This window comes from Pholcus phalangioides, unplaced genomic scaffold, assembly GCF_987345545.1.
Source record: "Pholcus phalangioides strain wild (caught in Gottingen) unplaced genomic scaffold, Ppha-v1.0 ptg000021l_1, whole genome shotgun sequence".
Classification (NCBI taxonomy): domain Eukaryota; kingdom Metazoa; phylum Arthropoda; class Arachnida; order Araneae; family Pholcidae; genus Pholcus; species Pholcus phalangioides.
Window position 1 is genome coordinate 14,449,223 of NW_028301614.1, and position 24,494 is coordinate 14,473,716.

The following is a 24,494-nucleotide window of genomic DNA, read 5'->3' on the forward strand; positions in this document are numbered from 1 at the left end:
TTAAATTGGATCAATCGGATCCATCATTGCCACTGAGGGGAGTACCCGATATTCTCTCCCTCGTGGGTGGAGATACGTGGGGCATTGTCCCCATGCAGGAAAGAATAACCCCATGCATGTATTCTTTCCTCCGTGCATTGTCCCCCCTCTACCAGCGTCAAAGGTTGAGTTGACTGATCTAATGCATATGTGTGTATATATATGAATTGACATCATCATGTCCCTACCCCCAGACTTTCAAGTCTATGCCTGCCCCTCCCAAACATCAAAAATGTGTTCAGGTGATCTTACATGTGTTGGCTGCTTCATCGTGCCCTCCCCTTTATCCTCGGATACAAAAAAAATATTTTATAGGGGTTTTTTTTTGGTTTTTTCTCTAACATTTGCTACCCTCCGATTGAATTATGCAGAGCTATCGGCTACAATGAGTATTCCCTGACTGAGAGAATAGAAAAAAAAATTATGAAATAAAAAAACAATAACGAGTAATACAAGATATACAGAAGACTGGATGTTGTGAAGATATCTATTATTTGAGATGTTAATTTTTTAAGGAAGGAAAAAACTCATCTCTGCCTCTACCGGGAGTCGAACCCGGGTCCCTCGATTGCCGGACGAGTGCTCTGACCACTAAGCTACAGAGGAGATAGAGATTTTCCTTCGCTAGAGCGTATATATGCCGAACGGAACCGTGCAATGGACGGTGAAACCGATCAGCTAATAGCTCATGGACGACGAGCCACCAGAGGGCTATATGTATATGGCTCCTCTGTAGCTTAGTGGTCAGAGCACTCGTCCGGCAATCGAGGGACCCGGGTTCGACTCCCGGTAGAGGCAGAGATGAGTTTTTTCCTTCCTTAAAAAATTAACATCTCAAATAATAAATATCTTCACAACATCCAGTCTTCTGTATATCTTGTATTAACAAGTGGAGAGCGACATTCATGTCATAATAACGAGTAACTTGTTACAAAACCAAACAAAATGGACATGGGATGATGTGTGTTTGAAATAAAGTCTTCAGATCTAGGGGCAATACTAGATCACTTTTGTGAGATTATGAGGTGCAGTCCCAGGGTGAATGTGTGTACAGACTGAAAGGACTCCCAAGACCAGAAATGAGTTAATTGAATCTTTTACTAAGAAAGATGAATTTTTTCAAACTAATAGTAGAATCTTGAAGATTGGAACCCATGAAATTAGACCAACAATTGGGAGGAGGAGGAGGAGAAGAAGCAGCAGCAGCATAATAAAGTTGATAGACGATGTCTCCGGAAGCGAGTGCAGTGAAATAGAAAATGAATTAGTTTCCGGATATTGACCATGCGGAATTTTTCTTGCTGAGTCCTGCCCCACAGAAGGTCTGACAGCATATTTCACTAATGCATCGCTATTCCGCGATTACACGATTTTTTTCACGTAGCCAATCACGCTGCTTCAGCCTCTACGATAATTTGCGTAACTCTACGATATCTACATTTTCATATCTGCCGCATAAAATCCATTGTCAAGGCCAAAGATGGCCACAGTCAACACCTACAGCAGAAAACCTCCGTGCGAAGCTCGTGACGTCACTGAAGTCGCCTATTTCACTTTAGTCATTGAATATACTGCAAAAAAAAGATTTCGCATACGTCGGCCTGCTTTATCCAATGACTACAGGTGAAATGGACGACTTCGGTGACGTCAAAGCTTCGCTCGTTTGGGTCATAATCCCAACAGACGAAATCCCGACAAGTCAAAAGCCCTACAGGGTCGAATTTAAAAATTTAATTTCGCCGTATAAGCCGCACTTCGCGCTTTCTGTAGGGATTTTCATTTCTCGCGCGATAGGCGTTGGGGTACCCTTGAAGAGATAATAAATTGCTATCAGAAAATTTCTAAATTTATTTGATTTTTGCACCGCGGCAAAAATCTAAGGACTCCGGACCAGAAAGTTTTGACCAGATCTCATTGAGGCCATTTCTGCTGTCCCGGGCACTGGTTCTGTTGTAAACGCATAGTTCTTACATAGGAAGGCAAATATTGCTACTGCCTTGTGGCCACGTGGTGAATATATTTTTTCACGTTATAAAAAATGATGAAAATTCCTTTTTATGATGTATTCATTTTTATGAATATTTATTTACTGAAAGAAATTATTTAAAAATTGGATTAAAGGGGAAAGATTAAGAAGAAAACGACTTCAAAGTAATTAAATGTCTTATTTTGGTCCCCCTGCTTAAACCGTATTCCCGTTTTCCCCATTGCACACTGAATTTTTCTGTTGTAATTTGCCGGATCCAGAGTTGTTGGCCCGTCGGCTTTGTTGAGAATTCTAATTCCAGCTGTAGTCTGTTCTACGCCGTTCTAGACGAGAGACATAAAATTTGTTCATCTCTTAAAAAGAGCCGCCTTACCTTTTAGAAAGCAGCTCTCTTTCCAGAAAGCGGCATTTTGTGGGAAAAAAGGAAGTGGCAAATGAGAAAGATAACGTTGGTATCCCAGGGGAACCAAATAAGAAACTGACACAGATCAGAATTGAATGATCATAGAATGTCGGAAAGACCATTGGAAGTCGGGAGGGCGGCGAACTACAGCGTGCACTTGCAAAATCTTTGAAGTATTTTTTCCCTTTGTTTCACCACACTCCTTTTGAAGAGGAAAAAATTTAGAGAATATTTTTGTGTGAAGTTCAAGAAAGGGACATTCACTTGTCACCCATTGTATGCCAGTTGTATACAGTACTCCCTTAAGGGCCCTACACACGCTCAGCTATACCTGCGCAGTTATGCCTGTACAGGCCAACTGTGCAGGCATAACTAAGCGTGTGTAGGGGCCGTCAGTTGCCCTGCACAGACGACCTGAAGGGAATGGTTTTTCGATTCGGTATAAAGGGGCCTACACACGTTCAGTTATGCCTGTACAGGTATAACTGTGCAGGCATAACTGAACGGTTCGATACATCCACACCATTCAGTTATACCTGTGCAGGCGAAGCTTCTGAAACCGGTTCTAGGCAATCTGTGGGGATATTTTCATTCTTCGATCTCTGTCTTCGCGGTCTTTTGATCAGTTCGAATTTTTTCATAGTCTATAAAGTTCGGAATTTTCTAGTATGATTTCCACAGATGATGCTGTGGGTGTAATTGGATTGGTTATGGCACTGAAAGTTATTAACAAAAAAAAGAAAAAACCGGGTAACGTGGTGCAAAGATTGGTTAAAAAAAAAAAGGCAACAATATTCGCACGTTAAATTATTACAGGAATTGAGATTTGCACCAAAAGATTGGCATAATTTTCTCAGAATGGATCAAGATACCTACTCAAAGCTTTTTTTTTTTCAAGTCCTTTCGGAAATTACTTCTCAAACTGTTTATTTTTTTAACAACACTGTCTCTGTTCGCTAGAGGATCTATTTCTCTCATTTTCCACACCAATCTCTCATAACTATCATCTTTCTTAATTTTGTTATGGTAATCTTTAGTTTTCACCTGCCACAAGCATTTCTTATTCCTATACATTTCAATGAATTCCTCCAAACATTCGCGCTGCCCGTTTCGAAGATCACTCGTCATTATAAACATCGAGTCGTGAAAACTTAACTGAACTCTCAACTAAACTCTGGTGGAGTGTTGAAATCGGTGTTTCCCAAAGTAGGACTATTCAGGCTATGAATGGACACAAGGGGGTGATGGGGGAACGAGAGGAAAACATCAATTTTCGAAAACTCAGACCATTTTACCAAGGAAGCCTTTGTAAATATGGGCCTTGGGGGAAAAAAAACAGATATTGCACACAGAAATTCGTACTTGTTTCATCAGAGCTAAAGTGTTTTTTTCTCCCTTTGAATGTGCGCTGTACATTCCAGACGTATTGTAACTGTAAATTGATCGGTAAAGCCTACTGTCACAGATCTCCACACCATCTGGGGTCCTGCAGCCCCGGGGCTGGTTTTACTAATGAATATTGTCATTATTCGAGCCATTTCCCCCCAACCCCCACAAAGATGGGATTGGAATCAGGATTCCGGTTTCAGAGCCCGAGATGATTCCATTCTTTTTTCCCACGTTAAAAAATTCACTATAGTGGCGGCTCGGCAAAGAGAATAGCCTCTGTGCCCTGCGGCAGGATGTGGGTGGGGAGGGCAGGGTCGGGTGACGCTCAAGAGCCGCGACGCACACTTTGAGGAAGACTGCTGTAACGGAAGATGTTTGTTGAATCTACACCATAAGTACAATAATGTATTTTGATGTTACTAAAACCTCTCATAATGACCGATTTTCATGACTTAAGTAAAAGGCACTACTGCCTACTCATGGTTATCAAGAATGCTATCCATATCTACAGTGATTATGACAATATATGCAATAAAAGATAAATTTTGGTATTACAATCGACGCCCGATATAACGACCCCTTCGTCCCGTCGAGAATGGACGTTATATTTGAGCAAGGTCGCAGCGAGACTTGGGCGTGTGGTCGGGCCTGATTGGGACGGTCGTTATATAAGTAAAACATAAAACATTTGGGACTTACCCTACCAGTCTTTGTCGCTATAACGTGAATGATCGCTATTGTAACACTGCGAGACGCAGACGGTGTTACAGTTTCTGGCGCCTCGACGGTCTCTCGTAATAATAGAGCCGCCGACATGAAGGGAACCGGCGAGTTCCGAGAAGCAATTCTTCTGAGGAACCGCTGGTACCATCGGGCCTATATAAGGTGGGACGCTGCTAAAAACGGGGTCTTTTTCCCCGTAGTCGTAAAGGAAGTGAGAAGAGTCGAGGTGAGAGGAGAACGAAGGGAATCTCTGGTGATGAGTACGGACGATCAGGATTGAGATGGGTCCGAAAGATTTGGTGGTGAGTGCCGTATAAATATAGTCTCGGAATTATCTCTCTCAGTAAATAATCTAAGTTCCATTTCTATGCAGATAATTAATCACTTAAAATTCGGCCTGTCAAGTTCATGTATGTATGTGCGATGGCGTTATATCATGTTGGATAAGGATCTCCTCTTTGAGTAGCTCTTATTTTAAATTGTTAATTGAATAAATTACTTTGTTATTACTAACCCCTTTGTGTGAATTCTATTAGTTTTCAATGGTCAATTTCTTTGTTGACGGACGTCACAAAACACAACGCAAAAATAGTCCTTAATCGTAAATTTAATTGTTTTTCATTTTGTGCCCCTTCCCAGTCGACACCGTCACAGTGGTGCCAGGTGACCAGGATCCATATCCAACATGATTAAAGTGTTATGTATTTTATATGCTGAGCTGTTAATTGTTAAATTTTATGCATAGTATTCGCTTATTGGTGAGGAAAGTTGATTGTTTGGTATACGTTGGAAGTTTTATTTTTGATGAATCTTAATGATAATTACTGCTGTGTCCATATTTAGTTTAGTAATTTCGTATTAATTATAGTTAGAAATAATGGCGAATGAAGAAATTTTGGGGGATGTAAATTCTTCGAACGGTTCTATGGGTCGGGCGTTAGTTAATCCTATTGCAGGATATTTTTCATTGTTAGGCAGTTACAGTGGAGCAGAAGATACTTTAACAGCTTCTGTTTTCATAAAAAATTTGGAGGATATAGCTGCATTAGCGAATTGGGGTGATGTTGAGAAGATAATTGTGCTGAAAGCGAAATTGAAGGGTAAGGCGGCGGAATTTCTTGTCGATACTCCCGATGTATCTTCTGAAACCAAGTTTGAGACTTTCAAGGCTAGGTTTCTAACACATTTTGAGGAAGAGATCCCGTTGGCGTGTAGACTTCAACGGTTTACCACATGTAAGCAACTGCCGGGTGAATCGGTGAAGAATTTTTCGTCTCGGTTGAAAAGATTGGCCTTTGGCTTCTTGCAGGGCAGCAATTCGGATGACGAGCAAGTGAAAAGACTGTCCGACAGGACGAAATTATCCCAATTCTTGGCCGGATTAAATCCCGGATTACAGAGATTTGTAATGCACCAGAATCCCGAGGATCTCGATGCGGCTATTCGCATAGCCTCCCTCATCGAGGCGAACGAAGCCATGATACAGAAGTCCTCGTCCTCGGTGATGTGCAATGAAGTCGAAGCAGGTTCCCAGCGAGATGGATTGACATCACTGTATAATTTAATAGCTGAAACCAAACGACAGACAGACTCCCAAACTGCTCTTATAGCCCAGTTGACTAAAGAGATAGCGGGCCTAAAAATGTCCCATTCTGTTCATCCTCAGGCTTCTCAGCCCATAAACTGCACTAATCAGGGAGTAAACGGGCTTCCTGGGATGCAAATCATTTGTTTTTTTTGTAATAAACCTGGACATACCTGGAGGTTCTGTAGGGCGAGGGTACAGGCGGAGGAAACCAACCAATACGTATCCCCTCCCAACCCCACACAATGGCATCAGTCGGGAGGACGTTTTCCCAATGACAATAGGAGTGGGAGTGCCGGAAAGAGATGGGTTCCTCGGAATCGAAATCGGCAAACATGACTAGATCAGCGGGGGAGGGAAAAAGCCAGGATCAGGGCCTGTTCGTTCCAAGGGGTGTCCAGAAATACTAACAGAGTGAACGAGAGAGAGAGAGAAACCGAAGTGGAAGAGAAAGACGTTTTGCCTAAGATAACAGCTGAGATTGGCAAGAGGTCGTTCACTATGTTGATTGACAGTGGGGCCGCTGTTTCCCTCCTCAGCCAGACTTTGGCCCAGGATCTTTTTAGGAGAAATTTATGCAAGCATGTGCCATCCGAAGAACTGGTAATAAAAGGCGTTACTGGAACATCCTTGAGGTATAGCGCTTGTGTCCAGGTGATGTTGACTGTCGGGGGCAGAAAACAGCTTCAAAAATTCTATATATTGGATAGAGAACTAAGCCCCCATTTCGAAGCACTGGCTGGCTTTGATTTTTTAAGAAATCAAAAAATGATTCTGGACTTTAACAAAGCCATTCTGTTTAATGATGAGATTCGCTTGCCCCTACTGCCATCTGGACAGGCCATGGGTGTGGCAGCTCATGTTGCTGAGGTAGCTGTTTTGAAGTTAAATAAAAAGTTAAGGCTACCGGCCCGAACCCATAAATTGATTTTCGTGAATAATCCCGGAGTGCAAAATACGGGTCCTCTCCTAGTTGAGCCCTCCCATTCACAGGGTGAAAAGGAGTGGCTAGTCGCTAATGCGATCACGAAAATTAATGAAAACGATAAAATTGGTATACTTCTTGCTAATACATCTAACCGGCCCAAGCATCTGAATAAGGGAACAAGAGTGGCTTACGTGTACCACATGGATGATAAAGTCGACCAAGAAGAACCAATACCCTTATCGAAAAAGAAATTGCCCCCACTAAGTGACAGAGATTTTAATTTGAGTGAGGTGCCCAGTACCATGAAAGGACCGCTAGTGAAGTTACTTCTTAAGTATAAAGGTGCTTTTGCTAGAGATATCACGGAACTCGGAAGAACTAATTTGGTCCCGCATAAAATAAATTGGAATAATAAAAAACTGAAACCCTCGCCAATGTATAGGACACCATACGCATTACGCAATGAATTGAAAAATCAAATGAATGATTTGCTGGAGGCTAATATTATTGCTAAGAGCAATAGCCCTCTCCCTGCGCCTACCCTATTGGTGAAAAAGAAACCCAGTGGGTACAGGTTGTGTGTTGATTTGCGGAGGTTAAATGAAACCATTGAGCCAGACTCCTATGCTATGCCCCGTTTGGAAGATATATTTGCCCAACTCAATGGAGCAAAATATTTTAGTTGTTTGGATTTGAAGTGCTCCTATTTCCAACAAGAAGTGGCTCAGGAAGACAGACATAAGTTAGCATTCAGAAACGAAGAAGGTGTGTTTGAATTCCAAACTACCCCCATGGGATTGAAATCGGCATCCGCCGCTTTCCAGCGATTGGCTGATGCGTTGGTTTCGGAAATGCAAGATGAGAAAATATTCTCGTTTGTGGATGATTTGTTAATAGCGAGTGATACTTTAGATGCTCATCTAATTAAGTTGGAAAAAGTTCTTCGTACGCTTAGCAAACATAATCTAAAGCTGGCTCCCTCTAAGTGTCAATTTTTGAAAGAAGAAGTATGTTTTCTAGGACATAAAGTTAGTGCAGCGGGCATAAGTCCTAGTGATGATCACCTGAAAGCTATTGAAAATTACCCGCGACCCACATCGGCAAAACAATGTAGACAGACTTTAGGTCTTTTCGGATTCTTTCGCCGTTTCGTGAAAAATTTTGCCGACCTGGCTAAACCTCTCACAGATTTGACGAAAAAGGATGTGAAATTTGAATGGGGTGAACGGGAAGAACAATCGTTTCAAAGCCTAAAACAGTGTTTAATGTCTCCGCCCATATTAGCGTTTCCCAGATTTGACCAGCAATTTTTTCTCAGTTCAGATGCCTCTCAAACTGGAATAGCTGCGGTGTTATTCCAGGAGCATGCTGATGGACCGCATGTTATCGGGTACATGTCTAGGAAGTTGAAACCCCCGGAAACAAGGTATGCAACAATCGAACAAGAGCTCTTGGCAATTATAGAGGGAGTTAAATACTTTAGAGAATATCTGATTGGACGAAAGTTCACTATAGTTAGCGATCATCGCCCGTTGACGTATTTGTTGTCTTTGAAGAATCCCTCATCACGATTAACTAGGTGGAGTTTGGCCTTGCAAGAATACGATTATGAAATAAAACACAAGCCTGGAAAGGAAAATTTTGTCCCCGATGCTCTCAGCCGATGTTTCCATACCACTGACGTAGACAAGGATGATAATGAATTATATGACCGTGTCAAGTCTTCGCAATATGGTGATCCGGCAATAATGGCCATTATAGAAACGCTGCGTGGATCAGTTAAATCCCAGGAAGGTTTCTGATTCGTATTTTTTGAATGAAGAGCTCTTGTACCATTTTGCCCCACCCCACATACGACCTACTAAAGAGCGGTACATAGAGCAGTTGGTGGTCCCGCAGAGCATGAAGAAAGAAGTGCTTGAAAAAACGCATGACAATTTAGTCTCCCATCAGGGGTTTGAGAAGACATTTGAGCGTTTGAGACAGGATTATTTTTGGATAAATTATTATGCGGAATGTAAGCAATATGTTAACACATGTAAAACTTGTATAGAGCGTAGAGGATACAATGCTAAACACAAGGCACCTCTTATGCGCAATGTTTGCGCCTCCGAACCATGTTAAGTTAGTTGTTAGTTGTGATATTGTTGGCCCCCTAGATCTGACAATTGCTGGTAATAGGTACATATTTGTCATGGTTGACCAATTTTCCCGTTTTATGGAAGCTGTACCTCTGGCTGATACTAAATCTGCCACGTTAGCAGAAGTGTTTTTCCGAGAAATTATCTGCCGGTATGGGAGACCCGAAGCTTGTTTAACCGATCAAGGTAAAAATTTGAATGAGTCAGTTTTTAGAGAAATGCTTGCCAAGCTAGGCATCCGCAAATTAACAACCAGTGCATTCAGGCCGTGCTCTAATGGTATTAATGAAAGGTCCCATGCATCTATATTACACATGTTAGCTTGCATGTCTAATAACACGGAGGAATGGGATAAAATGCTTCCTCATGTGCTAATGTCATATCGTAGTGCGATACACGCCACTCTCCGGGATTCTCCCTATCATTGCCTTTTTGCAAGGGATATGCGACTTTTTCCATCTGTATTAAAGGAGAAAATTGCTTGGGGTCATTTCGATTACGAAGATTATATTAAGACCCTTAAGATAAGAATGCAACGTGCTCACGAGATAGTAAGGCAACACCTCGAAGAAGCGGCTGAAAAACAAGAACAACAACGAGCACAGCATTCCATAGACAAAAACATTCAAATAGGTGATCTCGTATACTTGTATACGCCCCAAGTGAAGAAGGGCCAGGGGCGCAAATTGGCGCGCTATTCTAAGGGTCCTTATCGGGTTGAAAAACAATTGAGTCCTGTTCTCTTCGAGATAAAACACACTGAAGATAGAAAAGATGTCCAAAAAGTTCACTCAGATAGGTTGACTAAGGCTTCACTGGACAGGACATTTTTAGAAGTGAGAGAGGGCCCCGACACTGTAGAAAATGAGAAAATCCTCGAAACAAACCACGATGCGGAATCTAGTTCTTTAATGGTTTCAGAAAGAGAGGAATGCGATACTGAATCGGATGAGACAGAGATTCTGCCGTGGGAATATTTACAATCTTTTTGTCGGCCGATACAAACGCCCCAAGGAGCTGATGCAGCACAATCTCACTCCGATAGCGCAAGGGAGATTTCATTATCAAGTAATGTAGGCAATGAGGAACCGCAGTACGGGCCTGAACAGCAATCGACTGAGGCCACTCATAGCAGATACAATCTCAGACCACGACACACTCGCATAGCGCATGTAGAAAGCACTGATGTAAATCAAACAGCTGTTAAATACCCTGCCTCTCTCACGGAGAGAGTGTTGAAATGGTTCTGGGATGACGAATAATAATTGAAGAGTGAGAAATTTTTTTTTAATATTAGAAACACGTGTATATAGTACTTGTTTTCGAAGTATTTGGATTCTTTCAGCGCATTATGAATTTGAAATGCCTTTTAATGTGTTGTTAATAATTGTTAGGGTATCGTATTGTATTTGTATCGTAAAAAAATATATAATTATATATATATATATGTATATCTTGACACATGTAAATTGCAATGACATTTTAACCTTGTAATGAGAGAGAAATTTCTTTTTCTTCTTATGGCACTCACTACTTTATGTATATATGTATATGTCTCTATTATGTTTAATGACAGTTTACACCACCAAAGTGACCATTGTGAATGCGGATTCCCTAAGCAAACAATAGTTTTGTCACTCAATGTCGGGACTTTCACGATGATGATGGTAGCTAAAGTAACAGCCCATCCCTCTTCGCGGCAATTTTCTCTCGTGATGTGTATATACTCAAACAAAACAGTCCGGAAGCAGTTCTGAAACATTTTTTTTGGAACCGCACCTCTTTGTGTTCAGCTTAACGACGACGAAAATGGTTTGCCGACATCTGGAACATGCTGATGGAAAAGTCGGAAGGTTAATGCAATGCCAGGTGGTTACTACGATTGGGCGCCGGCTCATAGTTGTGATAAGGTGACTGATGGGTCCCTGAGGAAGACTGGGTAGGTCTTCTTATCCACAACACCTGTGGATTGATGGGAGGCATCTCCGACAATCCAAAAGCCGCCCGGTCAAGTCGGCCTGTGAAAACAAAACCACAAAGAAGACGAACATCAATGTGTGCGCGAAGAGACTGTGTTGTCTTGTCGGACGCTCGAGACGGCTTGTCGCCACGTCGGAATCGATATGCTTTGTGTCGCGATAAAGACTCCCATAGAGAGACTTGATCCACAAAGAGACTTGAAAAGTGTAGTGCGTTTGCCATCTGAATGACGGAATTCAGTGTTGTTCAGGGAAAGAACATAACTTCTTCACAGTGTTTTCGGGTTTGAAAGAAGTGTCGGGATTAGTGAACTAAGAAGAAAAAAAAAAATGATGGAGACTATTCCGAAAGTGTTTTGTGTACTCTTTCCATAGCAAAGCCTTTTCTTTTCCTCACTCTACAATTTATGGTTGAGATACATTTTTATTTTTGCTTGTATAGGAATTATATATACCGTAATATTGGAAGTTGTTATGCATGGGACTGAAGTTTATCATTGTGTTGCAAAAGAGCAAATTAATAGTTATGTATGTAATCTGTATAACCAATGTATATAGAGTGAGTGATTGTATGTTGTTTTTTTTTTGCAAGAATAGGTTGACATGTATGTTTTTGTTCAATTTGAGTTTTACAGGGTATTTATATAACTAGAGAGATAGAAGTATGAAAATCAGGGCCTCACCACCATTAGGATATTGATTTTTATGTTTAATATGTGAGCTATATGACGATGAATACCGACGTATCTATAAATCTACGGTGTAGATTTCCATGAAGGGGAAAGGTATGTAACACTGCGAGACGCAGACGGTGTTACAGTTTCTGGCGCCTCGACGGTCTCTCGTAATAATAGAGCCGCCGACATGAAGGGAACCGGCGAGTTCCGAGAAGCAATTCTTCTGAGGAACCGCTGGTACCATCGGGCCTATATAAGGTGGGACGCTGCTAAAAACGGGGTCTTTTTCCCCGTAGTCGTAAAGGAAGTGAGAAGAGTCGAGGTGAGAGGAGAACGAAGGGAATCTCTGGTGATGAGTACGGACGATCAGGATTGAGATGGGTCCGAAAGATTTGGTGGTGAGTGCCGTATAAATATAGTCTCGGGATTATCTCTCTCAGTAAATAATCTAAGTTCCATTTCTATGCAGATAATTAATCACTTAAAATTCGGCCTGTCAAGTTCATGTATGTATGTGCGATGGCGTTATATCATGTTGGATAAGGATCTCCTCTTTGAGTAGCTCTTATTTTAAATTGTTAATTGAATAAATTACTTTGTTATTACTAACCCCTTTGTGTGAATTCTATTAGTTTTCAATGGTCAATTTCTTTGTTGACGGACGTCACAAAACACAACGCAAAAATAGTCCTTAATCGTAAATTTAATTGTTTTTCATTTTGTGCCCCTTCCCAGTCGACACCGTCACACTGTAACGTGTATCAGTTATTATTGTTCTATTACATTATCAGTGAAAAAAGAAGAGGGAAGAAAGAGGGAGAGAAGGGCGAATATAAGAAAGCGGGGAAAAATAACTGCGCAGTTATACCTGATGGCCCATACACACGCTCAGTTATACCTGCGCAGGCATAACTGTACAGTTACACCGAATCGAAAAAACCATTCCCTTCAGGTCGCCTGTGCAGGTCAACTGACGGCCCCTACACACGCTCAGTTATGCCTGCACAGTTGGCCTGTACAGGCATAACTGCGCAGGTATAACTGAGCGTGTGTAGGGGCCATCAGGTATAACTGCGCAGTTTTTTTCCCCCGCTTTTTTTACTACCGTCCTACTTTCTTCCCTCTTCTTTTTTCACTGATAATGTAATAGAACAATAATAACTGAATAACTTGTTTTGGAGAGGGATTCCATTTAGTTAGATGAAATTTTTCTAATGGCAAAATTTTCACGATATTTTCTTACAATTTCGTATCGAATAAAAAAAATCGAAATAAAATTTTAGAAATATTTCGACCATTGTTAGAATTCGCAATTTTGTTTCTGAAATCACTTTTTCAATAAATTTGCCCGAAATTATGCACCGAAACACACATACTATATATTCAAATAATGTGCTATGACTATTAATTGTTTATTGATTATTTAGAGAAGAGATTTTTAACCAGGGTTCTTGGAGATTTTAGGGTCCCCGTGACATCAGATTATTTTAGTATTCTTTCACATGTACTTCCTTTAGAAATCAAGCAGGTGTTTATACGAGTCAGTTAATGTTTGCAAGTTCAAACGCAGGATTCCCACTCCTTTCTTGACCGAAACCCAGCAAGCATCAACAGGACAAAAATCACTGCAATTTATTATTTACTTTTACATGTAATTCTTAATGGATCTCATTGAATTTGTTTTTTGGACACATCTCGTCAGATTGCAACGAATTTCAACTTTCAGCTCAAACATTGAAAGAAAAAAAAATTCAGATGAAACTACGCTAGTTAAAAACGTAAGAAAACAATCGAAAAATTCTTTGAGAGAGATGCGATTGATAATATAATTATATCATTGAATAATACTATGAATATGCATACTATGCTTAATAATAAGTCAATTTCTAATTGAGTTGAATTAATCGTAAGAGGTCGCGTGAAAATGCAGTTTTCTTTCAAGGAAAAACACTACGTGAGTTACCATAAAAATTTTCAAAAAAAAAAAAAGTCAAAAAAATTATTTTTTTTAAATCGACGCTATCGCGAGAAAAAAATGCTATCATACGATGCTGAAGAAGCATGTATCCCCTATCTGTATATTCAGAGGAGAAACGATGCTTGTTTTCGAAGATACAGTCGACGCTCGTTATGACAACTTCACGTTATAGCGATCATTCACGTTTAGCGACAAAGACTGGTAGGGTAAGTCCCAAATGTTTTATGTTTTACTTATATAACGACCGTCCCAATCAGGCCCGACCACACGCCCAAGTCTCGCTGCGACCTTGCTCAAATATAACGTCCATTCTCGACGGGACGAAGGGGTCGTTATATCGGGCGTCGATTGTAATACCAAAATTTATCTTTTATTGCATATATTGTCATAATCACTGTAGATATGGATAGCATTCTTGATAACCATGAGTAGGCAGTAGTGCCTTTTACTTGAGTCATGAAAATCGGTCATTATGAGAGGTTTTAGTAACATCAAAATACATTATTGTACTTATGGTGTAGATTCAACAAACATCTTCCGTTACAGCAGTCTTTCTCAAAGTGTGCGTCGCGGCTCTTGAGGGTCACCCGACCCTGCCCCTCCCCACCCACATCCTGCCGCAGGGCACAGAGGCTATTCTCTTTGCCGAGCCGCCACTATAGTGAATTTTTTAACGTGGAAAAAAAAAGAATGATTGGATACATGGGTACAGAAGTATATTTAAATGTGGAAACATAAATCGCTCTGGTGGTATAGCACTATTTTGTTCTGAAAATATAATTTTTAATAAGTTGCATTTAAATGAGATGACGTGTTGATTCGCTGTTGGTTGATTGCACTTACGGGAAATACAAATTTATTTAATTAAGTATTTACAGGTATCACATGTGTTCTATTGACACATTCATGAACGAAATTAATTATTCGCTTGATTATAAACGAGATAAAGATATGTATTTCATCGGTGACTTAAACATTGATATTTTAAGATTTGAAGACTTAAATATTTTTTCTTATGTGAATTTGATGTCAAGATCTGGATTTGAATCGATAATTAATTCTCCAACTAGAGAAACCGCTGAAACATCAACTTGCATAGATAATATTTTTTGCAGATCCAGAAATTTAAATTAAAAAAAAGCTGTACTTCTCGATTTGTGCATAACTGATCATAAAATGGCTTTATTTTATTTAGAAACAGATCATGACAGCAATGACTCAAATTGTGAAACAAGGTGCTTTACCTATCTTGATAAAAATCAATTGATTGATCTTGTAAAAATGGTTACGTGGGATACTGTTTACAGTTGTGAATCTGCAAACTCGGCAATGAATACTTTCTTGGATTTAATTAAGAATTGTGTTGATGCTTCTACTAGAGTAAAGTATAATAAAAGAATAAGAAAACCCTGGATTACGAAAAAAATTTATGAAAAAATTAAAATTAAACATAGATTATTGAAAGAAATTAAAATGAAACCGTTTGATATTGAGCTGCGATATAATTTCACGACATTTAGAAATATGTTAAACAATGAGATAAATCAAAATAAGAATGACTATTATACTGCAGCATTTATTCAAGCAAACGGTGATTAGAATAATTAAATTTCTTGACAGCATTAATTTTTTTAGTGAGAACCAATTTGGATTCAGAAAGGCAAAACGTACAGAGGACGCTCTTGTTAATTTTCTTTCAAATGTGTATATAGCAGATAACAATAATTGTAAAGTTGCGTCATTATTTTTAGACATTAGCAAAGCTTTTGATACCGTGAATGTGAATCATAGTATTCTTCTAACCAAAATAGAATATGCAGGAATTCGGGGTTTGCCACTTAAATTTTTCAAAACATATCTTACTAACAGAGTTGAAAGTGTGAAAGTAAATTCCGTTTTGAGTTCTAAAAGACAAATTACATCTGGTGTACCTCAAGGATCAGTACTTGGACTTATTTTATTCCTAATGTATATAAATGACCTGTGTAACTTTAATATTAAAGGAAAAATCACTGCTTTTGCTGATGATTTAGCTCTTTGTTACTCTGAAAGCTCTTCAATTAACTTGAGGAATAACATGCAAAATGATCTTAAGTCAATAAATATCTGGTTTAGAAATAATAATTTGAAATTAAATATAGATAAAACTAAATATATGTTATTTGGTTCTGGTACTTTCGATGATTTTGGTGTCCTAAAATATCATAGTACGCAGATGGCTGTATCTCAGATTGTATGTGCACAGTTGTAAATAGAGTAGACACCTTTAAGTATTTAGGGATTTTTTTAGATTCAAAACTATCCTGGAAAACACATATTAATAATTTGAGTGTAGAATTAAATCGGAACATTAGGAAATTTTATTTTATCAGGAATAAATGTTCCCAATCTATTTTAAAACTTCTTTATTTTGCGTTAGTAGAATCTAGATTGAGTTACGCATTACATGTTGGGGTGGGACATACGTCAGCAATCTTTCTTCACTTTTTGCCACACAGAAGTCCTTCATCCGTATCATTCTGAGTAAAAATAGACTCACGCATACATTTCCACTTCTTAGTCAATTAAAGCTACTCCCTCTGCAACGTTTGTACGTTTATAAAAGTTTAAAAATGTTTTATAAAAGAAGTGGCCATCTCAATCTGAAATTACATACGTCTGGAATGCAATTTAGACGTCATACTATTCAGGTACCAAGGCCAAATAAAACTCGTTTCCAAAAATTTTTCCTTTATTTAGCTCCCAAAATATTTAATTTACTTCCTCAGTTAATAAAAGAACAATCTTCATGTACATCTTTTTTTGTCAATTTAAAATCTTGGTTGTTAACTCAAGAAGATTTAAATTATCTGTTTGATATTGTAATGTAACCTTCTTTTATCTTGCATACGCTGCTAAATGCCAAATTTTTTTGTTTATCAATTCCATTCCTGTTGCCACGTATTTCTTGGTGTTATATGTATGTATCGGATATTGTTTTGTGGGCTCACAAGCTTGCTTAACCCCTAAATGTTTTGTAACTGTGTGTAAAAATCTTAAATAAAGGAAATTTGAATTTGAATCGTCTCGGGTTCTGAAACCAGAATCCTGATCCCAATCCCATCTTTGTGGGGGTTGGGGGGAAATGGCTCGAATAATGACAATATTCATTAGTAAAACCAGCCCCGGGGATGCAGGACCCCAGATGGTGTGGAGATCTGTGACAGTAGGCTTTACCGATCAATTTACAGTTATAATACATCTGGAATGTACAGCGCACATTCAAAGGGAGAAAAAAACACTTTAGCTCTGATGAAACAAGTACGAATTTCTGTGTGCAATATCTGTTTTTTTTTCCCCCAAGGCCCATATTTACAAAGGCTTCCTTGGTAAAATGGTCTGAGTTTTCGAAAATTGATGTTTTTCTCTCGTTCCCCCATCACCCCCTTGTGTCCATTCATAGCCTGAATAGTCCTACTTTGGGAAACACCGATTTCAACACTCCACCAGAGTTTAGTTGAGAGTTCAGTTAAGTTTTCACGACTCGATGTTTATAATGACGAGTGATCTTCGAAACGGGCAGCGCGAATGTTTGGAGGAATTCATTGAAATGTATAGGAATAAGAAATGCTTGTGGCAGGTGAAAACTAAAGATTACCATAACAAAATTAAGAAAGATGATAGTTATGAGAGATTGGTGTGGAAAATGAGAGAAATAGATCCTCTAGCGAACAGAGACAGTGTTGTTAAAAAAATAAACAGTTTGAGAAGTAATTTCCGAAAGGACTTGAAAAAAAAAAGCTTTGAGTAGGTATCTTGATCCATTCTGAGAAAATTATGCCAATCTTTTGGTGCAAATCTCAATTCCTGTAATAATTTAACGCGCGAATATTGTTGCCTTTTTTTAACCCTTAACACACTAAGCTTTTTTATCAACGTTGTTTACTAAGCTGGGGTCCTTCAAGGACCCCAATTTTTTTTCTTTTATTAATCAATTTTTTTGCGGTATATTACTTAAATTAGGTTTTTTAGATTTCTGAAAGTATATTTCAGTGATACAAGCACTTTTAGAATTAAATATGTTATTTATTTCGACAGTACGTTGTAGACAGTAAAAATTTAATATAAAACTAGTTGTATATCGTAAAGAATCATGTAGTGCTGCAGCCCTTAGCACAGGTCACAGTTGTGCAGGTCTTTCTGTGAATTTCGCATACGAAACACTTGCATTTACTGCAGACAATATTTACTTTCCTGTCTATGTTTCTGGGGCAACAAGCACATCTTCCTCTCTTCCGGATCTGATGCTGCTGTGATGTTGATGATGCGCATTTAGCTGTGGTGTTGCCCGTAACATTTACTCCCACAGCTTCAATGGCTCTGACAACAGGAAGATGGAGACCATTTGGATTGTTTGCTCTCCGATGAATGTTTGGCAGTGTAAGTTCCTCACCAATTTCCAATAGAAATCGATATCTGCGATTTTTCAAGCCTCTGTTCCAGTCTATGTTTTTCGACATCCAAATGATGAAAGCATTTAGGGCTCCAATATCAAGAATGCTCATGAAAAGTCTCAGAGGCCATCTTGAGGTACGTCTGGCACACGTATATTCTCTTATCAACTTGTCTGCATTGTCTACCCCGCCTTTGGTACGGTTATATTCAAGTATCATGTTGGGCTTCTTATGACTTTCATTGGATACTGAATCATCAATAAATTGAGTGGAAAGGACACGAACTGTTTTGTTTTTCTTTGGGACGTAGCTGATCACTGCTACTCCTTCTGAGAAGATAAATATTGATGAAAGAAGGTCTCTATATTTTGCAGTTTCCATCATTACAGGAATATCTGGCTTTTTTACTCTCAGTGTTCCTGTCATAGTAACGTTTTTCTGCAGCAAAAATTCTGCAGTTTGCACAGACGTGAAAAAATTGTCAGTAGTCACACCTCTTCCAGATCCAAAGAATGGTTTCGTCAAGTCACGTACTACGCGGTGTGCTAAGTTTTTTTCTGGCAGGTTTCCTGGAAGCTTTCCAGTGTAGACTTGCATATTGTATAAATATGACGTCTTCACGTCCGCAGCTGCCCAGACTTTGATCCCATATTTTGCTGGTTTAGATTTCATGTACTGCCTAATTGGACATCTGCCACGAAATGCAACTAGTTGTTCATCTATTGTAATATCTTCAAATGGTTCGAAAAGCTTCTTGCAGTTTTCTACAAATGAATCCCAAACATCACGAATAGCTGCAAGTTTATCATTTGCCTTTCGTTGGTCACGTGTCGATTTATCGTCAAACCTGATAAACTGAAGGATGTGCACAAATCTGTCCCGTGGCATAGCAGCAGTAAAAACTGCACGACGAATTTTTTCATCTGTTGTCCACATTTCAGAAATGCTTTCTTTTCGGCACCGAAGAGCACCAGCAATCAGTAACACACCAAAAAACGCTCTTATTTCCACAGGATCTACATCTAACCAAATTCTCATTCTGTTCAGAGAAGCATTCACGTTGAAGTTATGAACAACACGTGACGCTTCAGCATTAGTGAAGGTGCATATAGTATCTACAATTTGGTCATCAAGGAACATGTTGAACACTTCGGACATGTTAGTTGCAAAATTAGTTGCTCTCGTTGGACCAAGACACCTTCTGACAATGTTATGTTTGCGACGACGAGCCACGGGAGGGACTGAACTTGTCCACTTTCTTCCTGATTTTGCAACTGATTCATCTCCATTAGAATCAGCATCAGAATTGTCGCTAGCAATGTCACTTTCTTCAGAATTCACTTCAACGTTGTCTTCAGATTCTGACTCATCTTCTTGTGGAATGAATTCTTCATCAGAGTCGCTCAAAATGTCTTCCGGGCCACTGAGGTCACACTCTTCTAGCAAGTGAACAATATCATCATCGGAAAGTTGTCGGCGAGACATTTTTCAAAATTTCCAATCAGGAAGGGTCATTGAAAGGGTCGCTAAAATGTTCATTTTCTATGATTTAAACAAGAATTAAATCTTTTCACATTTGTAACGTAGAATACTAAGCGGGGTCTTCCAGGGACCCCAAGCGCATTTTTAATTTTTAATTATTTTTTTTGTAGAATATTCTATAAATCCAATAAATATTTTTTATCATAAGGTGGTGCGGGACACATACAAAAATTAAGAAAACAATTGTTCTTATAGTTAAAGCAGGATCGCTAGAAATGCCACTCTGGGGTCCTTCGAAGACCCCGCTTAGTGTGTTAAGGGTTAACCTATCTTTGCACCACGTTACCCGGTTTTTTTTCTTTTTTTTGAGTTAATAACTTTCAGTGCCATAACCAATCCAATTACACCCACAGCATCATCTGTGGAAATCATACTAGAAAATTCCGAACTTTATAGACTATGAAAAAATCCGAACTGATCAAAAGACCGTGGAGACAGAGATCGAAGAATGAAAATATCCCCACAGATTGCCTAGAATCGGTTCCAGAAGCTTCGCCTGCACAGGTATAACTGAATGGTGTGGATGCATCGAATCGTTCAGTTATGCCTGCACAGTTTGTAATAAAAAAAAATAAGCAATTTTCGAAAGGAATTGAAAAAAAAAAGAAGCTTTGTGTAAGTTATACAGTTACAGGTTACAGTTATACAGTTACAGTAGGTTATATAGTACAGTTATACCTGTACAGGCATAACTGAACGTGTGTAGGGCCCTTAAGAAGTCGTGTATATGCTATGACTGGACAAAGGAACGGGCTCCCATAACATTTTCCCAGATAATGAGGTGGCGCTTGATTCGGGAGAATCTTTTAGCATGAACTTGAAAAACAATAACCAAACTAGTGACCGACTTATAGTCCCACAGGAAATCGACAGGGTGGTTAAATTTCTCAACGTCACAAAAGCTCCAGGTATTGACAGCATTAATAACGTTATTCTTAAAGCACTTTATGGCAAATATCCTGACTTCTTTCTAACTCTGTTTAACAAATGTTTTTTATTAGAATACATACCATCTCATTTCAAACACAGCAAAGTTTTGCTTTTTCTGAAAAAGGACAAAGATCCAGCACTCCCAAAATCGTATAGGCCTATTCATCTCCTGTCTACCATCGGGAAAGAGCTAAAAAAATAATCTGTCAGCGAATAATTTTCTATTTGGATCGAAACAACTATTTCAGTCCACTACAATGGATTCCGACACGGTCACTCCACGGAAAATGCATTAATCGAGATCAGAAATGAAATAGATAGACAAAAAGCTAAAAAACACGACATAGCAGTTATCACCATCGATATTGAGGGGGCATTTGATGCCATCAGACATGACCTATTGATGAAGAAGCTGCATGGCCTTCCTATACCTAGTCAACAAAGCAATATCACTAGCTATCTTCTGGTTAACAGAACAGTCTCTATTGATTCACCTGAGGGCCTGGTCTCTAAAAGCCTGACCAGGGGCTGCCCCCAGAGATCATGTTCTGGACCACTTATGTGTAACATCGTCATCAATGGTCTCCTGCGCCTAGAATGGCCCAAGAATGTGAGGGTCCACGCATATGCTGATGATATAACCGTTATTGCTTCGGGCCCTACAGTTGAGGGCGTTGGAAAACTGGCGACGAGAATTCTAAATTTCATTGCAGAATGGCTGCAAAAGAATGGCTTGAAAATAGCATCGGAAAAAACAAACTTTCTCTGGATTTCACCAAAACTTCCCCCATCTATAAAGATAGGAGAGTCTTTCATTAAGAGATTAGAAGTAATCAAGATACTTGGCGTATTCTTCGATGATAAATTAAACTGGCACGCTCACATTGGGGAAATGACCAAGAGGACTAATCAACTTCTTCCAGCCTTCTGGGCATCAGCCGGTAAAAATTGGGGAATCAGTTCCCCAATGAGAAGAACACTTTACATAACGGCGGCTCAAAGGATCGTTTGCTATGCAGCTGTTATATGGGGCACTAAGATGACAGAAAAAATGCGCAGACGCCTGGACTCTCTGCAACGAGGTTACCTGCTCTACATTTCTAGAGCATATTCGACCACACCGACATCAGCACTTCAGGTCATGACAGGTCTTCCCCGATTGAGACTAGTTGTAGAATTTGAAGCCAAGGCCAGTTTGCTGCAGCGAAATAAATCGCTGGTGAAATTAAATGATAATGTTACCTTATTTCCACAGCAAATGCAACGAAAGATCACGGGTTGGTCACTGCATTCAGCGATTTGGCCACTTGATCGCCAAATTGCAATCAGAAATACTTCCTGTCATCCTAAATGGCAAGATTTTCTGATTTTCACAGATGGTTCAAAGATGGAAGGTGGAATAGCAGCAGCATTCGTCGTCGTTCCACACAACAAAGTCCTCTACAGATGGTCTTGCAAGTTGAATGAAAATAATTCGGTGTTCCAGGCGGAGCTCTTTGCCTTGCTGATGGGTAGCAATAAGGCTCTGGAATACAACACTACTACCACATTCATCTATTCTGATTCGATGTCATCAATTATGGCAATAAAGAACTCTTTATCTGAACATTCAATGGCAAGACAAATAAGGAACATTTTGTGCAATAATTCTCATGTCCACTTACGTTGGGTTTAGGCACATACCGGGAACGTAGGCAATGAGTTGGCTGATTGCCTAGCCAAAGACGCCACTAAAAGAATCGATAGTGACTTCTCGTTATTCCTTCCTAAATCATGGACAATGAAAGAATTGGAGAAGGAACTTCTGAATCAGTGGCAGTATAGATGGATCTACCACACAAAGACTGGAAGAAAGATCTTCGAAGTGATCCCTATAGTGAAATTTAAAAATCTAAAAATCTTAAATGGACCAAAGAGGAGGTGCAGTTCTTCTCTGAGCATGGTCCCTTCCCCACATATCTACATAGATTCCACCGAAGGTCTGAGAAATGTCAATGTGAGGAAGTTGGCAGCGTGTTACACCTCTCCATAGAGTGCCCAGTTACTGAACGAGTTCACCTGCATAGCCCCAACAGAAGATATCATAGCTTGGAAAAAATCTATCCTCAGTAACAAAGCAATCCGAGACAAGCTATGTACCCTGATGAAATTCATCAATGACAATCAGAACAAAATAATAGTGCCAAGAGCCCAACAAGAAATGCATAACGACAGTGACTCGTGCACCGATTCTGACTATGAACCATATGGACCCTTATAATGTACATCCATTGCAATGCCTTTTCTATTGAACAGTGATGTTCATCTTGATTTCCACTGATTTCTGTAATATATATATATGTTTAATTTTGTTGCGATCCATGCGGATACTTATAATGTTGTATATCCATTGAATTATCTTTTCTCTATTGGACAGTGATGTTCATCGTGATTTCCACTGATTTCTGCTATGTATGTTTAATTCTGTGTTGATCCGTGTGGGTCCTTATAATGCTGCATTCCCGTTGCTGTGTGTGTGTGTGTGTTTTTTGACTTGGTTCCTCGCTGGTGTGGCAGGTGTCTTTGCGTGTTTGTCTGCAAGAATTGCTGCAGTTTAGTTTTTTTTAATTTTATTTTTTGTTATGTTTTTTTATTCTTTTTTTTTATCATTATTATTATTTTTAGATTCCCCCCCCCCTCCTTCTTTTTCTCTTTTTCTCCAGCGTAGCTTCGTTAACCGCTTATATCTCTATCTTGGGACAGAGTGGGACCTATGTTCTGGTTTGGTGGTGGTGGACAAAGGAACGAGTGTAGAAAGTACGAGAACGCTTGCCTAGAGTCAAGACTAGAGCAAAGTTGGTACTCATGCAGGCTGATCTATTATATATCACTTGAAAAAGCACATGCACGAATGTCAAGTGCCCAAGAATGTCACACGTACACTCGAAAACAGCTCCTCTTGATGTCGCCGATCCTTCGACAAACGCATTAGATATGGGATGTGAATGATCAAACGGCAGCATTCGAGGCTACTTCAATCGGATGCTAACAAAAGCCAAACAAATGCGGTGCCAGGTGTACATATTCATAAAATATTTCTTTTTCATCTGTTTCTATGTATCATAAACATATTTTTTTAACTGATGGTCCTATATTACACCCGGGTGGGCCAGAGAAAAACCGGACATGCTTTCCAGTGAAATAATTCTGATTGGGTGAGCATTCCGAATAGCTATCTCAGAAGCCACGCATTTAAAGTAACCTCTCAGTTTGTCTTAGCTTCAAAAAATTTGTCGGTTCGTTTTTATTCCTCAGTTTATTTTTTCGAAATGGCCGAAATTTGTGAAATCGTCCTTTCTCAAAAACGGAGTGTCAAAATTAATGCGCGTGTTAATGGTGAAAGACAAGAGCCGCGATTATTTATACTATTGATGCTGTGAAAAAAGAAAGTCAGAAAAGTGCAACGGTTGATTGACAAAGAAAGATTAAAAAAAAGGTCGATTGACAACTATACTTTTGGACGGAAAACATCATATACGTAAATTCACGGACCATAACCATAGTCCACAGGCTAGTAGCTCTACTGTCGCTAGCGCTAGAACTGTGGACCGCTTAAAAGAAGAGGCACGATGCTCGAAAAATCCACCGTACCAAATCATCCAAGATGGAGTCGAGAACACTGATCAAGACATTCGTCCGTACCTTCCCTCGAAAGACGCTCTGAGACAGAAAATCAAACGAATGAGGAGGAAAGAAACATGTCCAGAACCCCAATCATTGG